The sequence below is a fragment of the Kogia breviceps genome, chromosome 4 (genome assembly GCF_026419965.1).
Source record: "Kogia breviceps isolate mKogBre1 chromosome 4, mKogBre1 haplotype 1, whole genome shotgun sequence".
In the NCBI taxonomy this organism is placed as follows: domain Eukaryota; kingdom Metazoa; phylum Chordata; class Mammalia; order Artiodactyla; family Physeteridae; genus Kogia; species Kogia breviceps.
Genome location: NC_081313.1, coordinates 108608964 through 108634113, shown reverse-complemented (window position 1 = coordinate 108634113; position 25150 = coordinate 108608964). Strand labels below are relative to the sequence as shown.

General features: G+C 38.2%; 1 pseudogene; it reads left to right on the top strand.

Moving 5' to 3' along the window:
• Nucleotides 1–769: 769 nt before the first annotated feature.
• Nucleotides 770–1589, top strand: LOC131755354 (phosphatidylinositol transfer protein alpha isoform pseudogene; annotated as a pseudogene).
• The last annotated feature ends 23561 nt before the right edge of the window (nt 1590–25150 follow it).

Here is a 25150-nt window from a genome sequence, read left to right as displayed (position 1 = left end):
TAAGAGATAAGCAACTTAAAATAATCATACACTCACATATATTTCTATATATAAACCTTATGGTAAGTACAAACTAAAAATCTATATAGATACACAAAAAAGAAAGGATTCCAAACATAACACTAAAAATAGTCATCAAATCACAAGGGAAGAGAACAAAAGAAGAAGAAAGGAACAAAAAAGAAGTACAAAAATAACCCCCAAACAATTAACAGAGTGGCAATAAGTACAAAGCAATTACTTTAAATGTAAAGGAACTAAGTGCTCCAATCAAAAGACATAGAGTGGTGAATGATACAAAAACAAGACCCATATATATGCTCCTTACAAGAGACTCATTTCAGATCTAAAGACGTACACAGACTGCAAGTGAGAGATTGGGAAAAGGCTTTCCACGTAAATGGAAATGAAAAGAAAGCTGGGGTAGTGATATTTATATCAGACAAAATAGACTTAAAATCTATTTTAAAGAGACTGTGACAAGAGACAAAGAAGGATACCACATAATGATCAAGTGTCAATCCAAGAAGAAGATATAATAATTGTAGGCAGAACTGTAGCTCTGGGCAGCACTAGCAGTGGCATAGGAGGCAGTGAGACTGTGATTGCAGAAGCCAACCAGTGATTGCAGCAAGAGTGGCAGGGACAGAGCAGACCACAAGGAAGGTACACAGGCAGCCAGACTGGGCCAGGCCATGGGGAGAGTGGCCACTGGGAAGCAGGCAGGAGACTGGGTGGGCAGTGGGCAGCTGCCTAGCCGTGAAGCAACATGGTGCTGCTCAAGGAGTATCAAGTCATCTTACCTGTGGCTGTGGAAGAGTATCAAGTGGGGTAGCTGTATTCTGTGGTTGAGGTCAACAAAAGTGAAACCTGTGATGGTAAAGGCATAGAGGTCCTGGTAAATGAGCCCTTGAGAAGGACAGTGAGAAAGGCCAGTAAACACACAAGATCTACTGCTTACAGAGCAAAGTGCCCATGTTTGTTTGAATGCTGGCCCCAGAGGGGGCCATGAATATACATGAAAAAGCATGGAATGCCTACCCTCCTACCCTTATTGCTGAACTGTTATTACAAATGAGTACATGAAAGAAGACTTTCTGATTAAAATTGAAACCTGGCAAAAACCATATCTTGGCACCCAGGAGAATGTGCATAAACTGGAACCTGAGGCATGGAAACATGTGGAAGCCATATACATAGAAACTGCAGATTAAAACCAAGTACTTAGCAAGGATTTCAAGGTAGAGGAAGACCCAGCAAAATTTAAATCTATCAAAACAGTCTGAGAACCCTTGAGCCCCAACTGGAAGCAAGAACTTGTAAATCAGAAAGACTACCCATACATTCATACATACAAAATGGTTACTGTCAAGTTCAAGTGGTGCGACCTGCAGAACAAAGTGGAAAACTTTATACATAAGTAAGAGAGGTGTCTGTTTACAAACTTCCACAGGCAGGTGTTCTGTTGGCTCAATAAGTGGGTTGACCTGACTATGGACAACATTCAAAGGATGGAAGAAGAGATGAAGAGATAGCTGGATGAGACAAGGCAAAAGGACCCAGTGAAAGGAATGATGGCAGATGACTAAAGCCACCCCTCCTCCTTCTGCACTTTTTGCAAGACAGTGGTCAAAAGGAAGGTCCAGCAGCTCCACCCTCCCAAGTGACAGGTCATCTTCGGATGTAGTCTTTCTGTGCCCATTCTTCAGACAATTTTTTATCCCTTACTGTAGCTAATTCTAGATGCCCTTAATATTGTGAACAAATAGACCATCTGGTATTATGAAGTCCATGTGTGCGGGAGCCTGTTCCTCTGAGATGTGTGTGTGTAGGTTGCTGTATTTACAGCTCCTCCCTCTCCAACCATTGTGTTCTCAACCTATTTCTGTGTGCCCTCCCCCACTTTATTTCCAAGTGACTATTTTAATCTTTCAAAAAAAATTGTAAATATATACTCACCCAACATCAGAGCACTTAAATACATAATGCAAATATTAACAGACATAAAGGGAGAAATTGACACTAACACAATAATAGTAGGGTACTTTAACACCCCACTTACATGAATGGACAAATCATCTAGACAGAAAATCAATAAGGAAATACTGTCCTTAAATGACATATTAGATGAGATGAACTTAATGGATATATACAGAACATTCTGTCCAAAAGCAGCAGTATATGCATTCTTTTAAAGCATACATGGAACATTCTCCAGGACAGATCATATGCTAGGCCACAAAACAAGTCTCAGTAAACTTTAAGAAGGCTGAAATCATATCAAGCATCTTTTCCAGCCACAATGCAAATACAAGAAAAGAACGGTAGGGAATTCCCAGGCAGTAAAATGGTTAGGACTCTGCGCTCTCACTGCTGAGGGCCTGGGTTTGATCCCTGGTTGGGGAACTAAGATCCCACAAGCTGTGTGGCCAAAAAAAAAAAAGAAAAGAAAAGAAAGAAAAAACACTAACATGTGCAGACTAAATGATATGCTACTAAACAACCAATAGATTACTGAAAAAAATGAAAGAAGAAGTAAACAAATACCTGGAGATAAATGAAAACACAATGATCCAAATCTATGGGATGCAGCAAGAGCAGTTTTAAGAGAGAAGTTTATAGTGATACAAGTCTACCTGAGGAAACAAGAGAAATCTCAAATAAACAACCTAACCCTACACTTAAAGGAACTACAATAAGTCCCCTACACACGAACGAGTTCTGTTCCGAGAGTGTGTTCGTGAGTCTAATTTGTTTGTAAGTCCAACAAAATTAGCCTAGGTACCCAACTAACACAATAGGCTATATAGTACTGTACTGTAATAGGTTTATAATACTTTTCACACAAATAACACATAACAAACGAACTCAAAAAATTTTTTAAAATTAATCTTATAGTACAGTACTGTGAAAAGCACAGTACAGTACCAGCTACATCATTGCTGCTTTTACTCTTGCTTCCAGACATCCTGGGCTTGAAATAAAGATATTGTACTACTGTACTCTATAAAGTCCTGTATACTAAAGTACACAAAAGCACAACCACTTGTAGAGGATGCATGCATGTGACAAAGTACACCAGACGTGTGAACTAACTTACATGATTGGACATGTGAATGCACGTTCGCATCTTTGAAAGTCTGCAACTTGAAGTTTCATATGTAGGGGACTTACTGTAGAAAAAAAAATTAAATAAAACCCAAAGTTAGTGCAAGGAAAGAAACAATAAATAAAATCATAAATGAAATAGAGATGTAAAAAACCATAGAAACACCTAGAGGGGTGGGATAGGGACTGTGGGAGGGAGATGCAAGAGGGAGGAGATATGGGGATATATGTATATGTATAGTTGATTCACTTTGTTATAAAGCAGAAACTAACGTACCATTGTAAAGCAATTATACTTCAATAAAGATATTTTAAAAAAAACAAACCATAGAACTGGTCCTTTGAAAAGATAAACAAAATTGACAACCTTCAGCCAGACTCATCAAAAAAAAAAAAAAAAAGAAAGAAAGAAAGAAAGAGGGCCTGAATCAATAAAATAAGAAATGAAAAAGGAAAAGTTACAACCAATATCACAGAAATACAAAGGATTATAAGAGATTACTATGAACAATTATACACCAATAAAATGGACAACCTAGAAGAAATGGACAAATTCCTAGAAATGTATAATCTTTTAAGACTGAACCAGGAAGAAATAGAATACATGAACAAACCAATTAGCAATAATGAAATTGAATCAGTAATAAAAATACTCCCAACAAACAAAAGTGTAGAATTAGATGGCTTCACAGGTGAATTCTATCAAATATTTTGAGACAAGTTAATGCTTATCCTTCTCAAAATATTCCAAAAAATTGCAGAGGAAGAAATGCTTCTGAACTCATTTTATGAGGCCAGCCTCACCCTGATACCAATACCACAGAAAGACATCACCAAATTACAGGACAATATCATTAGTGAACATAAATGTAAAAATCCTTAACAAAGTAATTGCAAAACAAATTCAGCAATACATTAAAAGGATAGATCATACACCATGATCAAGTGGGATTTTCCAAGAGATGCAAGGATAGTTCAATACCCACAAATCGATCAATGTGATATACCACATTAACAAGTAGAAGAATAAAAATCATATAATCATCTCAATAGATACAGAAAAACTTTTTGACAGATTTCAAGATCTATTTATGATAAAGACTCTCAACAAAGTGGTTATGGAGGGAATATTTCTTGACATAACATAGGCCATATATGACAAACCCACAGCTAACATCATAGTGAATAGTGAAAACCTGAAAGCTTTTCCTCTAAGATTAGGAACAAGACAAGGATATCCACTCTTGCCACTTTTACAACATACTATTGGAAGTCCTAGCCATAGCAATCATACAAGAAAAAATAATAAAAGGAATCTAAATTTGAAAGGAAAATGTTAAAGTGTCATTTTTTGCAGAAAAGATGATACTATACACAGGGAATCCTAAAGATGCCACCAAAAAACTACTACAACTCATAATGTTGCAGGATACAAAATTAATACATAGAAACCTGTTGGGTTTCTATATACTAACAATGAACTATCACAAAGAAAATTAAGAAAACAATCCCACTGTATCAAAAAGAATAAAATACCTAGGAGTAAATCTAACTAAAGAGATAAAATATCTCTACTTGGAAACTATAAGGCACTGATGAAAGAAATTGAAGATGACACAAACAAATGGAAAGATATACCGTGTTCACGAATTGGAAGAATTAATATTATTAAAATGACCATACTACTCAAGGCAATCTACAGATTCAATGCAATCTCTTTCAAAATACCAATTACATTTTTCACAGAACAAGAACAAATAATTCTAAAATATTTTGGAAACAGAAAAGACCTTGAATAGTCAAAGCAACTTGAGAAAGAAGAACAAAGCTTCAGAGGTCTCATGCTCCCTGATTTCACACTATACTACAAAGCTACAGTAATCAAAACAGTACGGTACCAGCACAAAAACAGACACATAGATCAATGGAACAGAATAGAGAGCCCGGAAATGAATTCACACTTTATGGACAACTAATCTATGACAAAGAAGGCAAGAATATACAATGGAGAAAAGACAGCTTCTTCAATAAATGGTCACTTCAATTTTTCCAATTGGACATCTCCATGCAAAAGAATCAAACTGGACTACTCTCTCACACCATGCCCCAAAATAAACTCAAAATGGATTAGAGACTTAAAGGTAAAACCTGAAATCATAAAATTTCTAGAAGAAAACATAGGCACTAAGCTCTTTGACACTGGTCTTAGTAATATTTTTTGGGATCTGTCTCCTCAGGCAAGGGAAACAGAAGCAAAAATAAACAAATGTGACTACATCCAACTAAAAAGTTTTTGCACAGCTAAAACAAAATGAAAAGGCTGCCTACTGACCAGGGGAAGAGATTTGCAAGCCATATATTTGACAAGGGGTTAATATCCAAAATATACAGAGAACTCATACAACTCAACATCAAACAAACAAACAAACTATCTGATTAAAAAATGGGCAGAGGACCTGAGTAGACATCTTCCCAAAGAAGACATAGAGATGGTCAACAGGCACATGAAAAGATGCTCAACATCACTCATGATCAGGAAAAAGCAAACCAAAACTACAACGAAGTATCACCTCATACCTGTCAGAATGGCTATTATAAAAAATACAACAAATAATGTGTTGGTGAGCATGTACAGAAAAGATATCCCTGGTCCTCTGATGGTGGAAATGTAAATTGGTGCAGCAACTGTGGATAACAGTATGGACAGTCCTCAAAAAATTTAAAGTAGGGGACTTCCCTGGAGGGTCCAGTGGTTAAGACTCTGTGCTCCACTGCAGGGGGCATGGGTTCAATCCCTGATTGGGGAACTAAGATCCCTCATGCCATGAAGCATGGCCAAAAAAAAAAAAAAAAAATCAGAAGTAGAACTACCATAGGATCCAGCAATTCCACTTCTGGGTATTTATCTGAAGAAAACAAAAACACTAATTTGAAAAGATATAGGTACCCCTATGTTCACTGTAGCATTATTTAAAATAGACAAGATATGGAAGCAACCTAAGTGCTCACTGATAAATGAATGGATAAAGAAGATGTGGTATATATACACACAATGGAATATTTCTCAGCCAAAAAAAGAATAATATCTTGCCAGTTGTGACAACATGGATGTACCTAGAGTATATTATGCTAAGTGATTGAGTAAGACAGAGAAAGACAAATAATATCTGATTTCACTTATATGTGGACTCTATAAAAACCACAAATGAACAAACAAAACAGAAACAGAATTAGAGATACATTCAGGTGGTTGCCAGAGGGGATGAGGGTGGTGGGAGGAAAGAAATAGGTGAGGGAGATAAGAAGTACAGATTTCCAGTTGTAAAATAAATGCCTCAGGGGTACGAAATGTACAGGGTAAGTAATATAGCCAATAACTATGTAGTATCTTTCTATGTTGACAGATCGTGACTAGACTTATTGTGATCATTTTGAAATGTACAGAAGTATTGAATCATTATGTTGTGTAACAGGAAGTAACAAAGTGTTACAGGTCAATTATACTTCAAAAACAAACCCATGGAAAAAGCAATCAGATTTGTGGTTAGCAGAAGCGGGATGTGGGGGGAGGGAGAATTGGATGAAGGCAATCAAAGGTACAAACTTCCAAGTACAAGACAAATAAATACTAGGGATGTGATATACAACATGATAAATCAACACTGCTTTATGTTATATATGAAAGTTGTTGAGGGTAAATCTTATGATCACAAGAAAAAATTTTTTTTCTATTCCTCTAATTTTATATCTATATAATATGATGGATGTTCACTAAACTTATTGCAGTAATCATTTCATGATGCATGTAAGTCAAATCATTATGCTGTACACTTTAAACATATAGTGGGTACATCAATTATATTTCAGTAAAACTGTAAGGAAAAAGAACAAAAAGTGGTTAAGCCTTTTTCAAATATGTACTGCAAGTATGCCAAGAGTTGATATCAGTTCTCTGTATATCAATCCTTTCATCCATCTATGAAGCAAACTATTTAAAAGCACCAGCTGACGATAGTAATTGCTTCTTGCTTTGCCTTCTATGATATACAGGATAATTTAATAAAGAGATTTTTGCCTATAATAGCTCATTAAGTTTTCTTCCTGAGCATATTTATTATAATGATATCCAGTTCTATAAGCTTCTCTGAAGTAGTGTGACTTGTACATGCATTTGTTTATTCAGAGTAAATTCTGATGTTTTTATAGCCTGATTTCTTCTCTTTGTTCCATACTTAAGAGTATTTGCATTTGTCCTAGAAAAATGCAGTTGCTTTAACATGGATTTATTGTACTCTGTTTGAAAATGACCTGAAAGCTTGGATGGCTTCATGTTACTTTTTTAAAGGTCAAGATTATTGATTTATAATTTAAATACTGTAAACTCTACCTGTTTAAAAGTGCGCAGCTTGATGACTTTTGACAAATGTACATCATGTATCCATCACCACAATCAAGATATAGAATATTTTAATCACTCCAAAAAGACTTGTCAGGAGATCATTTTATAATCCATGCAAGAGATGACTATAGCTTGGTCCCGTATGATAGTGATGCAGCTGATGAGAAGTGATCAGATTCAGCATGCATTTTGAAGGTAAAGCTGGCAGCATTTGCCCATGGGTAAATTGCATAAGAAAGTGCAGTCAGGATTTATTATTTCTCAAGATTCTATGGACCAACTTGGCAGTCTGCTGCTTTTTGCCTAGTCATGTTGCTGTGCTTTGTTTAAGGTTGGAAGGTATAAGATGATCCCACTCAGATGCCTCACAGTAGGTGCTGGTAGTCAGCTGGGGTCCTTTGAGTCTCCTCTATATGGCTCCTTATTCTCCTGTAGGCTAGACCAGCTTACATGGTGGTCACATGGTAATAAACAATCTCAAACTTAGCTTAAAACAAGTACAATTTATTATTCATCATGATTTTTTGTGTTGGTTGGGCTGTTCTGCTGATCTTACCTGGGCTCGCTCATGTAGGTTGGATGGAATGGATTCAGCTGGGAAAACTGGAATGGCTTGGTCTTTTTCCATGTTGTCTTTCATCCGAAGTTTCTTCACAGCATAATGTTCTCAAGGCAGCATTTTAAGAGGGTGAAACAGATGCTGCAAGGCCCCTTGAGGCTTAGGCTTCAGAACTCAAATAACATCACTTCCCCCACAACCCACTGGTCAAAACAAGTTAAAAGGCCAGCCTAGATTCAAGGATTTGGAGAAACAGACCTCACTTATACAAGGGAGAAGCAGAAAAGTCACATTGCAAAGGTGAGTACATACTAGTATGGGAGGAAGATATATAGCCATTAATCAGTTTACTCCACTGCCATTATGTTGACTCGCCTACTTTCTCTCCTCCTGCCATTAAGACCAATTGCTTCTTTATCTCTTTGTGACTTGAGTTCATACTTCCTAAGAGAAGACAAGGACTCCTAAGGTATAAACTTGGGGCCAGATCCCCTCATAAGCTGCAAAATAGCCTATAAATGGCTTATCAGCTTTCACTATGGTGAGCCAATCTTGTATCCATGGTAGCCAGTGTGTAAAGAACTCAAAGAATCTTATAAAAAGGGCCAGTGGGTGTGGCAGGTCCTCTGAAGTTTTCCTGAAGGGGTCAATACAGGCATCTTGCTTGACTGGTACAGAGTACCTGGGAAAAGATGTAGTGTGTACAAATAATCAGCTTACAATGTAGTATGCAAAAATATACCTCCTTTTGATCTTCTATAACAACTTACTTTCTCTTTTGAGTCTCTGATCCATCATGATGAAAAATTCATATTTTTAGTCAGTTTAGAGTTTCTCTCTTCCATCCCTTGGTCACACCTAATTTCTGGAGGGTCTTATGTAGTGTCACAGCATCAGGAGGGCTTATCTGGGCTTCTTTGTCATTGGTCTCTACAATGTTCTCAAGACTTTAGTTATCTCATCTAATCCTTATTCATTGATTCCTGTAGCCTGATATATATATTTTTTTAGCCTGATATTTTTAAATAATGATGACCATGATTATGATAGTAATTATGACAGTTTTATGATAGTATTAACAGCAATTTCTATTTATTGTCTGCTATGAGAGGCAGGCAGTATGCTGCTGTATATATTAAATATACTATTGATAAAAACCAAACAACTCTGTGTACATCTATTACATCCTACGGCATTTACTGAGAAATTATATGTATAATGAACACTAGTAATTACTGATGTCCACCATTCGAAACCGCCTTGAATTTAAGGGATTCCTTGTCCCCAAAAGAGAAGTTGAAATGAAAAGACATCTAGTATTCTAGCTCCTCTGCTAGCTGGGATGTAAGCCCTTGACTTAGGCTTTGCCAATCAGATGGGCTCATCTGGGATTTTGAATTTGAAACTAATGACACAAAGAAAAAAGGACAGTGGAGATTTCTTTCTGGTGTCAGTGGCAGCAGCATCCAGTTGGCAGGCACAACAGTGTCTGTGTTGCCAACTGCTGGATCCAGTATTAAATACCAGGGATGACAACAGTGCAAGCTGCAGTTAGTTCCTTTGTTCAGTGGCAGCAGTAGTGGTGCCCCAATAGACTAGCTTTTTGGTTTTATTTTTGGCTGTGGTATTATCTGCATAGGTTCTCTTGATTCTTGCCTGTTTTACCAGTTAAATCTGTGAGGTAGCCATTAAATATTGTTACAAGAAATTAAATTTTGGAGAAATTTTTACCAGGGATGGTTGTAGGCAACAGATCCTCAGGGAAGGGTGGGGTAGGGTGGGGGGAGACCTAAGATTAGTTATTTGGTCTGGTTTAAGATGAAGACAAGGAGAATCCAGCTAACATTAAGAAATTGGATTTTCACAGCCCATGGTAAATAGTACCAAAATAGCTAAATCATTCCATGGATCACTTGTACTAAATATGCCAATTGAAGGCAAGACTTTGTAATTTCAAGTGCTACTGCCATAGGATGATATGAAGGGTAAGCAGAATTCCAGGACTATGGAGGTGTTATGATTGCTTCTAATATTGCTGAACATCTGAGAAAGAAAGAATGACATTCTATGAGGCCACCATCACCTTGATACCAAAACCGGACAAAGATACCACAAAAAAAAAGAAAATTATAGGCCAATATCACTGATGAACATAGGCACAAAAATACTCAACAAAATACTAGGAAACTGAATCCAACAATAGATTAAAGGATCATACACCAGGATCAAGTGGGATTTATCCAAGGGATGCAAGGATTCTTCAATATCCACAAATCAATTAGTGTGATACACCAAATTAACTGAGTAATAAAAACCATATGATCTCATTGCAGCACTATTTACAATAGCCAAGACATGGAAGCAACCTAAATGTCCATCCACAGAGGAATGGATAAAGAGGTTGTGGTACATATACACAATGGAATATTACTCGGCCATGAAAAAGAATGAAATAATGTCAGTTGCAGCAACATGCTTGGACCTAGAGATGATCATACTAAGTGAAGTAAGTCAGACAGAGAAAGACAAATATCATATGATATCACTCATATGTGGAATCTAATTTTAAAAAATGATGCAAATGAACTTATTTACAAAACAGAAACAGACTAACAGATATCACATACAAGCTATGGTTACCAAAGGGGAAATGTGGTGGGGAGGGATAAATCAGGAGCTCGGGATGAACATACATATACTACTACATATAAGATAGATAAACAAGGACCTACTGTGTAGCACAGGGAACTCTACTTAATATTCTGTGATAACCTATATAAGAAAAGAATCTAAAAAACAATGAATATATGTATATGTATAACTGTATAACTTTGCTGTATGCCTGAAACTAACACAACATTGTAAATCAACTATGCTCCAATAAAATAAAATTAAAATAAAAGAGACATTGTCACTATTCTTTCTCTTATTTCCTCTTTATATTATGTATCTGTCCTGCTGTGAACAGTATCAGCAGCTCCTAAAAATAAAATAGCCAAAGGCTATCACCAGCTGTGAGATTGATGAGAATCTTACTCTTGAGAGAAACAGTGTATCCTTTTAAAATGTATTTTGTTACATCACATTATATTTGACCACACAGTACAGGTCAGATTCAGGAGAGCATTTGGTAGACTGCATTTTGTCATTTAATAAAACTTTTATGGAGCACATTTTTGTTATTAAAGAAAATAAATTATGTTCCACTTCAAAATGTCTTTCTCAGAACTTTTGTTAATGTCATGAATTTTTTTGTTTGTTTTTTGATAACTTGGGAGATGTTGCATTTGTTTTTTTAGGTGTGCCCTAACCTAAGTGCCACAAACTGGGTGGCCTAAAACAACAGAAATTTATTTTCTTGTAGTTCTGGAGGCCAGAAATCAAGGTGTCAGCACTGCTGGTTCCTTTTGGAGGTTCTGAGGGAGAATCCACTCCATGCCTCTCTCCTGACTTCTGGTAGCTGTTGGCATTCCTTGGTGTTCCTTGGCTTGTAGCTGCATCACTCCAGTCTCTGCCTCCATCTTTACATGGCCCTCCCCTCTGTCTCTTTTTTTAAAATATATTTATTTATTTTATTTATTTTCTTTATTTTTTTGGCTGCATTGGGTCTTACTTGTGGCATGTGGGATCTTTCATTGTGGCATAGGCTCTTCATTGTGGCACACCAGGGTTCTCTCTAGTTGTGGTGTGCAGATTTTCTCTCTCTAGTTGTGGCACGGGGGCTCCAGGGCATGTGGGCTCCAGAGTGCATGGGATCTGTAGTTGCGGCATGCAGGCTCTCTAGTTGAGGCACACAAGCTCAGTAGTTGTGGCACATAGGCTTAGTTGCCCCATGGCATGTGGAATCTTAGTTCCCCAACCAGGGATAGAACCTGTGTCCCCTGCATTGGAAGGAGGATTCTTTTTTAAAAAAAAAATCAACTATTTATTATTATTATTTTTTTTAAATTTATTTTATTTATTTATTTTTGGCTGTATTGGGTCTTCATTGCTATGCAGGCTTTCTCTAGTTGCGGTGAGTGGGGAATACTCTTTGTTGCAGTGCGCAAGGCCTCCCATTGCAGTGGCTCCTCTTGTTGCAGAGCACAGGCTCTAGGTGTGTAGGCTTCAGTAGTTGTGGCGCGTGGGCTCAGTAGTTGTGGCGCATGGGCTTAGTTGCTCCGCAGCATGTGGGATCTTCCCAGACCAGGGCTGGAATGTCCCCTGCATTGGCAAGTGGACTCTTAACCACTGCACCACCAGGGAAGCCCTGGAAGGCAGATTCTTTACCACTGGACCACCAGGGAAGTCCCCCCTCTGTGTTTCTTTCTCACATCTTCCTCTACCTTTCTATTCTAAGAATCCCTGTCATTGGATTTAGGGCTCACCCTAAACCCAGGATGATCTCATCTCTAGATCCTTAACTTAATTATATCTGCAAACACCCTTTTTCCTAACAAGGTCACATTCATTTAGTTCAGAGGATTAAGACTTGTTTTGGGGGACTACTGTTTTTTTGTTTTTTAACATCTTTATTGGAGTATAATTGTACAATGGTGTGTAATGCCGTGAATTAAAAATCTGCTATATTAAAAAGGAATTGCACTGATTTTCTTTTCTAAAGTTCAGGAAATGTCTCATTCAAATATTTGCTTGCTATTAACTGTGGTTAGGCAGAAGACAAAGGAATGAATTTTCCTCCTGTTGGAAATAATTAAGCAAGCTCTGCATATAGTATATATTTTGTCATTTATGTTACTTTTATTCCATTAAATATGGTTATAAATGTTTTAGAGAAAGAAGATGGCTATCAGAGAAAGCTCATGTTTGCTAAGTGCAGGATAGAATCCTTCTTAACATCAAGACATTATTTGTCAAGATTCAGCTATTAGGTGTATTTAGGATTCTATAATAGTTTTTGTTACTTATTCTTTTGAAATCCTAATGTAGCATTTCTCTTTGGAAGATATGAAACATCTTTCATTGAGGTTCCCAAGAGGACCCCAAATAAATAGCACCCCTCTTCCTTGCCTGAGTTTTGGACAAATTGAGAAAATAAAACGAAGAGTAAATATAGAGGCCAACATTCTGATTACATCTTCATTATTGTTAGAGATGAGGTTGGAGGATGTGGCTCTATGTCTGTAACCATGTGTCCTTGCTAATACTTAACCTACAATTAAGTAGATTTAACCTTGGATAGGTAAAGGGATTGGGTGGGTTAGCAGGGGAAGTGAGCCTCCTGAGGGCTTCTAAGAGGAAGAACAGCAGAGCTGAGAATTTGCATTAGTGGTTATTCTTCACAGATTTACCAATCAGAGAAGTCACTCCACCTACCTTGGGATGGAGTGCAAAAAATGAGAAGATCATACTTAGGAAACAGCCCTCCTCTTGGAAGCCGGGAGTAGAAGAAAGGAATTCTATTCCTATATTCCTTGGCTTTTTGTTCTTCTAATCCACTGATTTAGTAATTAAGCCTATGGTCAACCATAGGCTGTTTTCAGTTTTGTCCCTGTTTCATAAGACTGCTCCTCCCAAACCAACCACTTCTTTTGGGCATCATTCTGGGATTGTTGGTGGGAGTGTAGTTTTGACCCCAGAAGGCTAGGAAATGGGTAAGAAAATACACTAATCAGTCAACACTAAAGATACTCCATTTCAAAAGCTGAAAATTAATTTCCTATTTTCCATGCCAAACTATGTCCAATAACATTGCTTAACATAGCATACCAGAGGTTCTGCATAAGACTGAATGAAAATAGTAAGGTTCTCTAATAATAAAAACTCTAAAAATATGGAACTACATCTAATGTGAATATGTATCTTTTCTCTTTATCAAATTCTCAGGGAGAAATAAAAGTCTAAAGATGAAATTTGTTTTGTAAACTTAAGCCCAGAGATAATTTGAATAAAGGAATTAAAATCCAAAATCAAAATCTCTTGTTCTTGTGACGTAAAAGTTCAAAGCCTAAAATTCTTCAAGTCCAAAATCCATTCCCTCAAATTTCTTTTCCTACTTGGTTTTAGTGAGGAACTAAATGCTTGAGGGGGACTAGGGGTCCTCCTATAACTATGGTTTCAGCTGACTCTCATGGACGGAGTATGCTTTTTTCAGAATTCCAGAAATAATACCTGTTTAGAGGCAAGTTTCTCCTGACTCTCCCATTTTAAAAAGTTCAAAGTGTCCACAGGCCCCATCATAGCAAAAATTTAGAAAAAAAAAAGATGTCTCTACCCCAAGAGCAGGGAATGGGAGAAAGCCAGACATCACTCTGCTTCAGCTCCAATGAACTCAGGACCTGGTAGTGGATGAGCCCTAGGGTACAGAGCTCCAAGCAGGAGAAAACCCACTGTCAAGAAAACCTACAATCAGTCACCCCTTAACCTCTCAAAACAACACTGCCGGTCTGGTCTTTCTCCATTGCCTCTGTATTAATCAGAGTTCTCCAGAGAAACAGAGCCATATGTAGATTGATGGATAGATAGATAGATAGATAGATAGATAGATGATAGATAGATAAGAGGAGATTTTTTTAAAAGAATTGGCTCACCGAGGTTATGGAGGCCAAGAAGTCCCATGATCTGTCATCTGCAAGCCAGAGAACAAGGGAAGTAGGCTGTATAATTCAGTCTGAGTGCAAAGGCCTGAGAACCATGGGGTGACTGATGTAAATCCCATGTTCAAGGCTGGAGAACTAGGAGCTCTGATATCCTAAAACCCAAAGTCAGGAAAAGACAGAAATCCCAGCTCCAGTACAGGGAGAAGGGAGAGGGAGAGGAAAAGGGAGAGAGGGAGAGAGAGGGAGAGAAGGAGAGAGAGAATTCTCCCTTCCTCCATCTTTTTGTTATATTTTCAGGCCCTGAAAAATGGATTAGCTGATAGCTGCCCTCATTCCAGAGCAAGGATCTTCTTTCCTAAGTCTATTGATTCAAATGCTAATCTCTCCTGGAAACACCCTCACAGTGCACCCCGAAATAATGTTTTTTCAGCTCTCTGGGTATCCCTTAGCTCAGTTAAGTTGACACATAGAATTAACTATCACAGCTTCCTTGGGAGAAACAGCAGAAGAGAACAGGGCATTCCTTGGTTGTAATTCCCCAACTCTGAAGTTTCTAAGCAACTGCTTGAGGCCAGTTAGTTCCCACTTATTTGTCTCATACCCTCACAAGTGCAGGACTTCACTGTTAAACTAGTTTTAATCCTGAGCACACATGGACCACAGGCTGCTGGTAAAGGCTTAACAACCACCTGGGGGGTGTTGCGGGGAAGCCCTGATTGGTAGGGTTTGTTGATTTTCATGGTATAAAATCAGGGCTGATTTCAAGTTGCCAACTGAAAATGGAGTTGAGAGATGTACAGTAGCACAATATTATATAGAGTTTCCACCTTACAAGTACAATAGATACAAATAATCTCAAGAATACAGATAATTGCAAACTGTAGTATAATTAGGAAGTGATGACTTTTGAGTATTTATTGTTCAAAAAAACCTTTTAATTTTAAAATATAGACTCATAATAAGTTGCAAAATAGCACAGGGAGGTTCTGTGTACCCATCACTCATTTCCCCCAGTAGTAATATCTTACATAATTATCAAATATTATGAAAACCAGGAAATTGAGATTTTATTGCCTTTACTTTTTTAAAAAAATTACTTTTTAAACTTTCAATTGTGGTAAAATACACACTACATAAAACTTACTATCTTAACCATTTTTAGGTGTATAGTTCAGTAATTGCTACATTTATGCACATCGCTGTGCAACCAACCTCCAGAATTTTTCCCTTGCAAAACTGAAACTCTATACCCATTAAACAACTCCCCATTTCTCTCACCCCCTTACCTTGGCAAACCACCATTCTACTTCGGTGGTTTTTTGACGACTCTATGTACCTCATTTAAGTAGAATCATGCAGTGTCTGGCTTATTTCACTTGGCATAATGTCCTCAAGTTTCATTCATGTTGTAGGATGTGTCAGCATTTCCTTCCTTTTTAAGCCTGAATACTATTCCATTGTGTATATATAACCACATTTTCTTTATCCATAATCTGTTGATAGACACTTGGGTTGCTTCTACCTTTTGGCTATTGTAAATAATGCTGTTATAAACATGAGTGTTGCCTTTGTTTTTAATATAACTTACTTAATTGTAGGTTTATATAATTTAATTTTTAATAATGGCTGTATTTAAAAACTGGCTTGCAAAATTCCTGACAAGTTAACAATCAGCTATTGAGAGCCGCTATACCAGTTCCAGCACATCAGTGGATCTGAGTCACTTCACGCATGGGAATGGGCAGTATTTGTTCCAAGACAGCAGCAGAGGAGAAACAGAACCAGAGTGCCAATATTTCTCTTTTTGGGCTGCCTCCTGTTTGGGGCTAAAGCCACCATACCCTGCACAAACCAGTTCAAAGCACTTCCCCTATCAAGGATTTCTCACAGTTTTCCTTCTCCACATGCTTGGCGTTGATCTTGAGAGAGGGAACCAGTGTCCCTAACAGTTCAGCATCTTGTCCTTCTATGTTATCTCTACATTTTTGCAATGATGTCTTTGATAGTGAACAACAGAATGCCTGTCTCCTTTTACAGGAGGATGATTTGTAAATGCTGTGCTCCATGCTTACTGGAGCTCTTATCTTGGAGGAGAGGATGTGTCTGTGCCTTGAGAGCACATCTTTCTTGTCATATCAATGGCATTCCAGAGGATAGACATCTTTTCTCTTGTCAACAGTGATTTTCCCCTTCTAGACAACTGCCAGTCTCTAGAAGGTGGGAATCATCCCTGGAGGCTTTGTGAATTGCTTTAGTTTCCCTGAATGCCTAATGAGGTTAGAGAATTTCTGCTTCCATTCCAAATTGGGAGGCTGGGGCTTAGCAAGTAATAAAGATATAACTCAAGTAGAGCAAAGAAGGCTTTATTTTATTCATATTTTGTAGCAGAGTGTTAATTTTCCGGAAGTGTATTTTTTTTTTTTTTTCCAAGTGCAGCATACAGTTAGAAGCTCTAGTAGGCCACTCACATGGAACAATTATACTTTTGGTGAGTGCTTTTCATAAACCTTAGTCATGTACTTTGGGAACTCATTAAATTTCATTTAGGTGACACATTAAAAATTTCATAGATCTGATAGGGAGCTGTAATTAACCTCTATTTTTCTTCAGAGAAGAGGCTAGAAATGTAGCATTTTGTGGGGTACAAATGCTAGACTAAATAGAGGGGAAAACCTCAGGAAGGCAGGTGTGCAGGACTAGCTGCTCACCTGGGTGACCCACAACGTCAGGGAGATAATGCAGCACACCCAGGCTGGGGGGGCTCACCTGAGGCTGCCCACCCAGCCAGTTGGTCTTCTTCACTTTCTTCTTCCTCTTCTTTAGGGGCTGTGTGGCAGATTTGGAACAAGAGGACTTCTCTCCCCCTGTGTATTGCTTATCACTTTAGCCGATCATTTTAATAAGATTTACAAGTGTGTGTTTTCCTGTTCTTCTTTTGCTGATTATACAGCACACATACCCCAATGACATTTGACCATTTGGGCAGTCTTTTCACTAGTGAGTTGTAAGAGTTCTTTATATATTCTGGATCCAAGTCCCTCATCAGATACATGGTTTACAAATATTTTTTCCCATCCTGTGTGAGGTATTTTCACTCCAACATTACATTTTATCAATCTTTTAATTACTGCCAATCTGATAGGCAGAAAAGGTGTCTCACTGACTGATTTGTTTTGCATTTTCCCCAGGTTGAACACAATTTTGTATAATCACTTGGTATTATTAGTGCTTCTTTTCTGTTTTGTTTTGTTTTGTTTTGTTTTTTGGCTGCGTTGGGTCTTTGCTGCTGCGTGTGGGCTTCCTCTAGTTGCGGTGAGCGGGGGCTACTCTTCCTTGCGGTGCGTGGGCTTCTCATTGCAGTGGCTTCTCTTGTGGAGCATGGGCTTTAGGCGCATGGGCTTCAGTGTAGTTGCAGCAAGTGGGCTCAGTAGTTGCGGCATGTGGGCTCTAGAGCATGCAGGCTTCAGTAGTTGTGGTGCACGGGCTCAGTAGCTGTGGCTCACAGGCTCCAGAGCCCAGGCTTAGTAGTTGTGGCGTGTGAGCTTAGTTGCCCCGTGTCATGTGGGATCTTCCCGGGCCAGGGATCGAACCCGTGTCCCCTGTATTGGCAGGCAGATTCTTAACCACTGGACCACCAGGGAAGTCCCTATTATTAGTGCTTCTAATGTGTGTTGCCTGGTTCTGTATTTTGCCAAGTTTTGTTGGTTTCCTCCTTTTGTTTTAAAAAATCTAGCCAATAAACATTTGAATAAAATATTATTTTCTGGCCTCCCTCTTGGCTGATATACCTTCATAAAGACCTGGAAGGCTAAGTTCAATTTCCTAGAATGTGACACTGCAGGGAGGACTGGTCCCCAGCTCAGCTCCAGGTCCATGGGTTACCCATTTCTTTCCTTTTTTCCCTGAGGCAGTGCACAGGGTGCCTATACCCTGGCTCTTGTAATCATACTCCTTCCATTTCCCTACAAAGGACCCCTCCACCCCCACCCCCAGTGAACTGGGAGCCCAGGTACTAAGAGAAGGTGACAGAGTCTGGGTGGCCTCATCCTTGTGGTCCTGTGGACACCTTGCTCCATGCCCCATGCAGAGAGGTGAGCCAAATGAAGGTTCAGAGCTTGCATGGAGGCCCTCCTTGCAGAGGTCTTGCAGGGATCCAGTGATTAATAATTTTGTGACAAAAAATGCTATGCTAGGTCTTCCCTGGTGGCACAGTAGTTAAGAATCTGCCTGCCAATGCAGGGGACACGGGTTCGAGCCCTGGTCCGGGAAGATCTCACATGCCACGGAGCAACTAAGCCCATGCTCCACAACAACTACTGAGCCTGCTCTGTAGAGCCTGCAAGCCACAACTACTGAAGCCCATGCGCCTAGAGCCCATGCTCCACAACAAGAGAAGCCACTGCAATGAGAAGCCTGTGTACTGCAACGAAGAGTAGCCCCCGCTCACTGCAACTAGAGAAAGCCTGCGCACAGCAACAAAGATCTGACACAGCCAAAAATAAATAAATAAAATAAATTTTAAAAAATGCTATGCTAAAAATAAATGCTTTTAGTATTAACATTTAGATTGGAAAACCCATCACAATTTCCATCTGGTTAACTTGCAGATAAACCTTTGTAACCCAGTTATAAGTTTGTAACCCTGTTCTGTCAAGTCCATGTTAATTTGATCCAGCCCTTGCATTTGTTTATTTGCAGCTGTTGTTGTAAACTGTCATATGAGCACAGTCAGTCTGTTAATACATAAAATATCTTGATCTTGAGAAGCTTGCTGGTGAAATCAAGCTAAATTTAGAATGCAGTTTTCAAATATAATTTACCACAAGATTGAAGTTTTACAAATCTAAATGATGGTCATTGTTCACCCCAAAGCAACAAAATCCCAAACTGAAACAAAACAACAAAACGAAAACATAAACAAAACCCCCAAGACAGGCTGGAAGTGGATAGCTGGTTAGGACCAAACATTATTAGCCCCTGGGGAAGTCTCATATCTAGATTTTAGGAAAAGGATTTAGGTAAGTAGGTTAGATCAATGGGGGAAAAAGCTTTGGGAAAGTTCAAGTTCAGTTTTGCCTTCATATGGGACTTAATGCTAATTAACTTACCTGAAACCAAGCCTGCTTAGTAAATAATAGAATAATTAAGCCTTACTGTTTTCATAATTTAGTCAGCATCATTTTTCTGACAATGTTAAAAATTAAAAATAGTACAGAGAAAACATGTAATTGTCAGATGCAGTCATAATATTTTTTGTTTATTCAGTTTTGATAGGTGTTTCTTAATCAGGATTAGTCTGGTAAATGGTTTTTCTTTAGGGCTGTAAACCACACATCTTTGTGTAAATGAAATAAAAGCTGCTCCTGGAGCGAGGATACTTGGACTCGGATTCTGAATCTCACAATAGGTTTGGGTCCTACCTACTCACCTCAGGGTCTTCAAGGTGTCTTGTGTACCATGAATTTCCTGGTCTCCCTCGGAAGCACTGTGTAAAGAGCAACAGAAAACACTTACATGAATCACTTTGAAAAGTACAAAGAGCTAGTACTCATCTCATGGGTTTGTGAAAATTAAACAAATTAATATTTATGTGGTGCCAGATATATAGTAATTGCTCAGTTAATGTTAATTATTATTATTGTCCCTACTTTTTATTTTTAAATTTATTTATTTTTGCTGTGTTGGGTCTTCATTTCTGTGCGAGGGCTTTCTCTAGTTGTGGCAAGCGGGGGCCACTCTTCATCATGGTGCGTGCGCCTCTCACTGTCGCGGCCTCTCTTGTTGCAGAGTTCAGGCTCCAGACGCACAGGCTCAGTAGTTGTGGCTCACGGGCCCAGTTGCTCCGTGGCATGTGGGATACTCCCAGACCAGGGCTCAAACCCGTGTCCCCTGCATTAGCAGGCAGATTCTCAACCACTGCGCCACCAGAGAAGCCCCATGTCCCTACTTTTAATATTTAAACCCATACCATGTTTTGTATACCATCAAACAACATTTCACCTTGGGAAAATTAGAAGATAAGTTGAACATTAAATTCAACTTTACAGGTGGATGAGTTAAAAACCATCTGACATTTTGCAAATCATTTTTCCTCTAAGTCATTTATATTTTATCTTTTTGCATCCATTAACACTATACTCAGAAAATATGAATATTTAGTGTGAATTTCTGATTAAAAGAGAAGCCTCTGTTTTCTCCTTTGTGCTCTGCTTATTTCTCTGACTAAAGGCATTTATTTTTGCTGATTCCAAGTTCTGAGCACTGTCCCCTCATGCACTTCTCAGCATTCCCACAGCAGGGCAGAGCAGGACCATAAAATGAACACTAGTCAGCCTGAGCCATTAGAATGCATGTCTGCTGGCCTTTGCCTTATTTGATTCTGCAGTCTAATATGAGAGCCTGTGAATGCTTTGTCTGAAGTTGTGCTTATTAAATTCACAGGTCCTTCTGAAGAATTTTCATACCCTCTGAGCATTTTTTGTATGTATATGTTCAATATACATCAGAAGGACAACAACTTAATGTTTACTCTGTAAAACTGCTTTTCATTTTGTCTGATGCATTCCTCAATGGAAGGGAACAGAAACCTAGCCTCGTGCTTGGGAGAGCCACTGTCTTTGCTGTTGTAACTGAGAGGATCCCTTTGAGAAACCGTCAACTTGCTACTTCTAGAGTAATCTGTGGAGACACTGGTAAATTAAAAAATAAAAAATAAAAATAGTAAATGAGCATATATGGGCAAAATTTTCCAATGACAAGTTGTAAACCCAATCATTTACCATTGTTTTTTCAATCTTGGCAATTCTTTCAGAAAAGTTCACATGAAAAATAGCATTTCCTTTGCTACCTTGCTCTCCAGAAAGTCTAGGACCTTCACTGACACCGACAATATTTTACTATAGTTTAATTAATACCCACCCCCAAAGACTTTCTAATCCCTATTTTGAGCAAGTTATAGTGTGTGTATTGCATATGTGTGTGTATGTATGTATGTGTCTGTGTGTTTATATGTTTAGGGCTTGTCTGGCAGACTTGCATACAAGTCAACAAGTGTTTGTTAAATAACATGTATTGAATACACTGCTAATACAGGGGTTTTCAAACAAGCAAACAATATAGACTTTACAAATGTCCAGTTTGGGTTTGAGAGGTAAGACACAGGAGATAAGACTTGTTAAACAATTACTAGAATTCTAAATTTTTAACATTGAAAGTGGATAAGCACTAAGATTTTTCCAGTTCTAAAATTTTGATTCTATGATTTAGAGGACAAATAAAAAGAATATATAAGCTGGCCCAAAGTTTTATGGCATAGAACTAACTAGTACTGCCTTAGAAGATTAACAGTAACACTAAGGATTCAAGGTTGATTTTTTTGGTCTCCAAAACTCTTACTAATGATGAATTAATCTATAAAAGGAAGAATTCTCATATTTTTAATTCCTTTTGGAAAAAAAAATAACCAGAGTTTTTCTAATTTTTGTGGGCTTTTTACTAAATTCTCAGCAAAAAGTACTTAGGATAAAAACTGAGCACTGTAAACCCTTCCTAACGTCTTTTAAACCCACGCACCTATGGTCAACTAATCTATGACAAAGGAGGCAAGGACATACAATGGAGAAAAGACAGTCTCTTCAATAAGTGGTGCTTGGAAAACTGGACAGCTACATGTAAAATAATAAAATTAGAACACTCCCTAACACCATACACAAAAATAAACTCAAAATGGATTAGAGACCTAAATGTAAGACCGACACTATAAAACTCTTAGAGGAAAACATAGGACGAACACTCTTTGACATAAATCATAGCAAGATCTTTTTTGATCCACCTCCTAGAGAAATTGAAATAAAAACAAAAAATAAACAAATGGGACCTAATGAAACTTCAAAGCTTTTGCACAGCAAAGGAAACCGTAAACAAGACAAAAAGACAACCCTCAGAATGGGAGAAAATATTTGCAAACGAATCAACGGACAAAGGATTAATCTCCAAAATATATAAACAGCTCATGCAGCTCAATATTAAAAAAAACAAACAACCCAGTCAATAGATGGGCAGAAGACCTAAATAGACATTTCTCCAAAGATAACATACAGATGGCCAAGATGCACATAAAAAGCTGCTCAACATCACTAATTATTAGAGAAATGCAAATCAAAACTACAATGAGGTATCACCTCACACCAGTTAGAATGGACGTCATCAGAAAATCTACAAGCAACAAATGCTGGAGAGGGTGTGGAGAAAAGGGAACCCTCTTGCACTGTTGGTGGGAATGTAAATTGATACAGCCACTATGGAGAACAGTATGGAGGTTCCTTAAAAAACTAAAAATAGAATTACCATATGATCCAGCAATCCCACTACTGGGCATATACCCAGAGAAAACCATAATTCAAAAAGACACATGCACCCCAATGTTCCTTGCAGCACTATTTACAATAGCCAGGTCATGGAAGCAACCTAAATGCCCATCGACAGACGAATGGATAAAGAAGTGGTACATATATACAATGGAATATTACTTAGCCATAAAAAGGAATGAATTTGTGTCATTTGTTGAGGTGTGAACGGATCTAGAGACTGTCATACAGGGTGAAGTAAGTCAGAAAGAGAAAAACAAATATCATATATTAACGCATGTATGTGGAACCTAGAAAAATGGTACAGATGAACCGGCTTACAGGGCAGAAATTGAGACACAGATGTAGAGAAGAAACATATGGACACCAAGGGGGGAAAGTGGTGGGGGGAGGGGGGAGGTGTGATGAATTGGGTGATTGGGATTGACATGTATACACTGATGTGTATAAAATTGATGACTAATAAGAACCTGCTATATAAAAAATAAATAAAATAAAAATTTTAAAAAAGGTATATTAACTATCTTAAAAGCCAGCTTTTATTTTAACTTAATCAACAAGTTTTTGGGGGGCCACATACTGTGTGCAAGGCACAGGGAATGCAAAGACAAATAAGAATAGGCCTTACTGTTTGATATTATATGTACGGACTTTATTATATTTATTGTGATTTCTAATGCAAAGTACTAATTGTGGAGTATACTGTGCCTACTCTTCTCTCTCGGGATAAAAAAAACCATAGGGAATAATCTTCTTGTGTGTCCACATAAGAGAGCCACAATATCTGTGGCTTCTCAGAAGTCAGTGGCTATTCTCAGACCATAATTTCAATACTGGCAGAATCCTCTACTCAAATGACTTCCAAATCCACATCCCTAGCTTTGAACACTTCTGGATTCCAGTCATAAAATCCAACCACTTAGTGGAAATGCAGTGGGACATCCTGAACTTAACTATAAGTATCATCATCATCTACCCTCAACCCCACCCCTCCCAACAGACTTCTCTAATGGTGAATACCACCATAGTTGTGTTCACCTAGGGTTGAAACTTCGGAGTTATCTTAGACTCCTTCTCATGACCTGTCATTAAAGACGGTCAATTCTTACTTCAGAACTCCTCTCATATTAGACTCCTTCTTTTCACTTCTGAAGTTACCACTCTAGGTTTAAGCCCTTACCACCTGTCTTATCTCCTCACTTACAGGCTCTGTTCTCTAATTTAGCCAGCCACCCATTTTCATATCAGTCTTCTGAGAGCACTACTTAGACTTCTAAAGGCATTTCTAGTTCAAAGATATTATAATTCCTTTATTCAAGAACACTTAGAATTTCCCTGTTATTTAGAAGATTAAGCCCAAATTGGCATTCAAGGATTTGCAGTCTGGTTGAAACACACATTTCCAATAATGTCCTCTGTTATGCCCACATCAGAACCCTCTGCAGCAGGTCTGACAGTGTATTCATGCCTTAGCACTCTTCTGCACCTTGTTTATCTGTTGTTTTTTCCTCTGTATCCACATGTTAATCACCTGTCCAAGTGGATCCCTGGTATCTTTTTTTTTTCTTTTCAGTTGAATCTTCCTTTACTGCTCTATTTGCAGTCATCTCTCCCCATTGGCAGGATCAACAGCAATGTCTGTACTTATATATGGCCTTGTTGTATGTATGACGTTTATAATTCTCCCATTAAATGGAGGCTGTCCATCACTCACTATATCCTCTATTGCAGATAAAGCAGCTCTCAGCATGTATTTGTTGGTCAGCCAACTGAATGAATGATTTAGTAAGTGGAGAATGAATGAAGACCTAGGCCAAACTAACTTGAAGTCAAAGTCTTGCATATGATTTTGACCACTTAAAACATCAAGAATGGCATTATGTTCTTCCCAAATGCTTTGACTGGACTGTGGTCAAGTCAGGAAGAAGATATCATCTGTTCTTCTGAAGGAAATTATAGGTTTGGGAAGTCAGTCAGGAAATTTCTGCTGGAGTGCCCAAAGGGCACTTGTAGTCATACATCCCTCTGAGCCTCAAGTCTCTGAATATTCAACGAAGAATATAGAATATTCAAAGAGAGATAAGAGTTCAAGACTTGCCTTTGCCCTGCCCAGAATAAATTGAAAACAAAAAGTTTAATATCCCTGATCTTCTTCCCAGGCTTCTGGGAAATGCCTCTA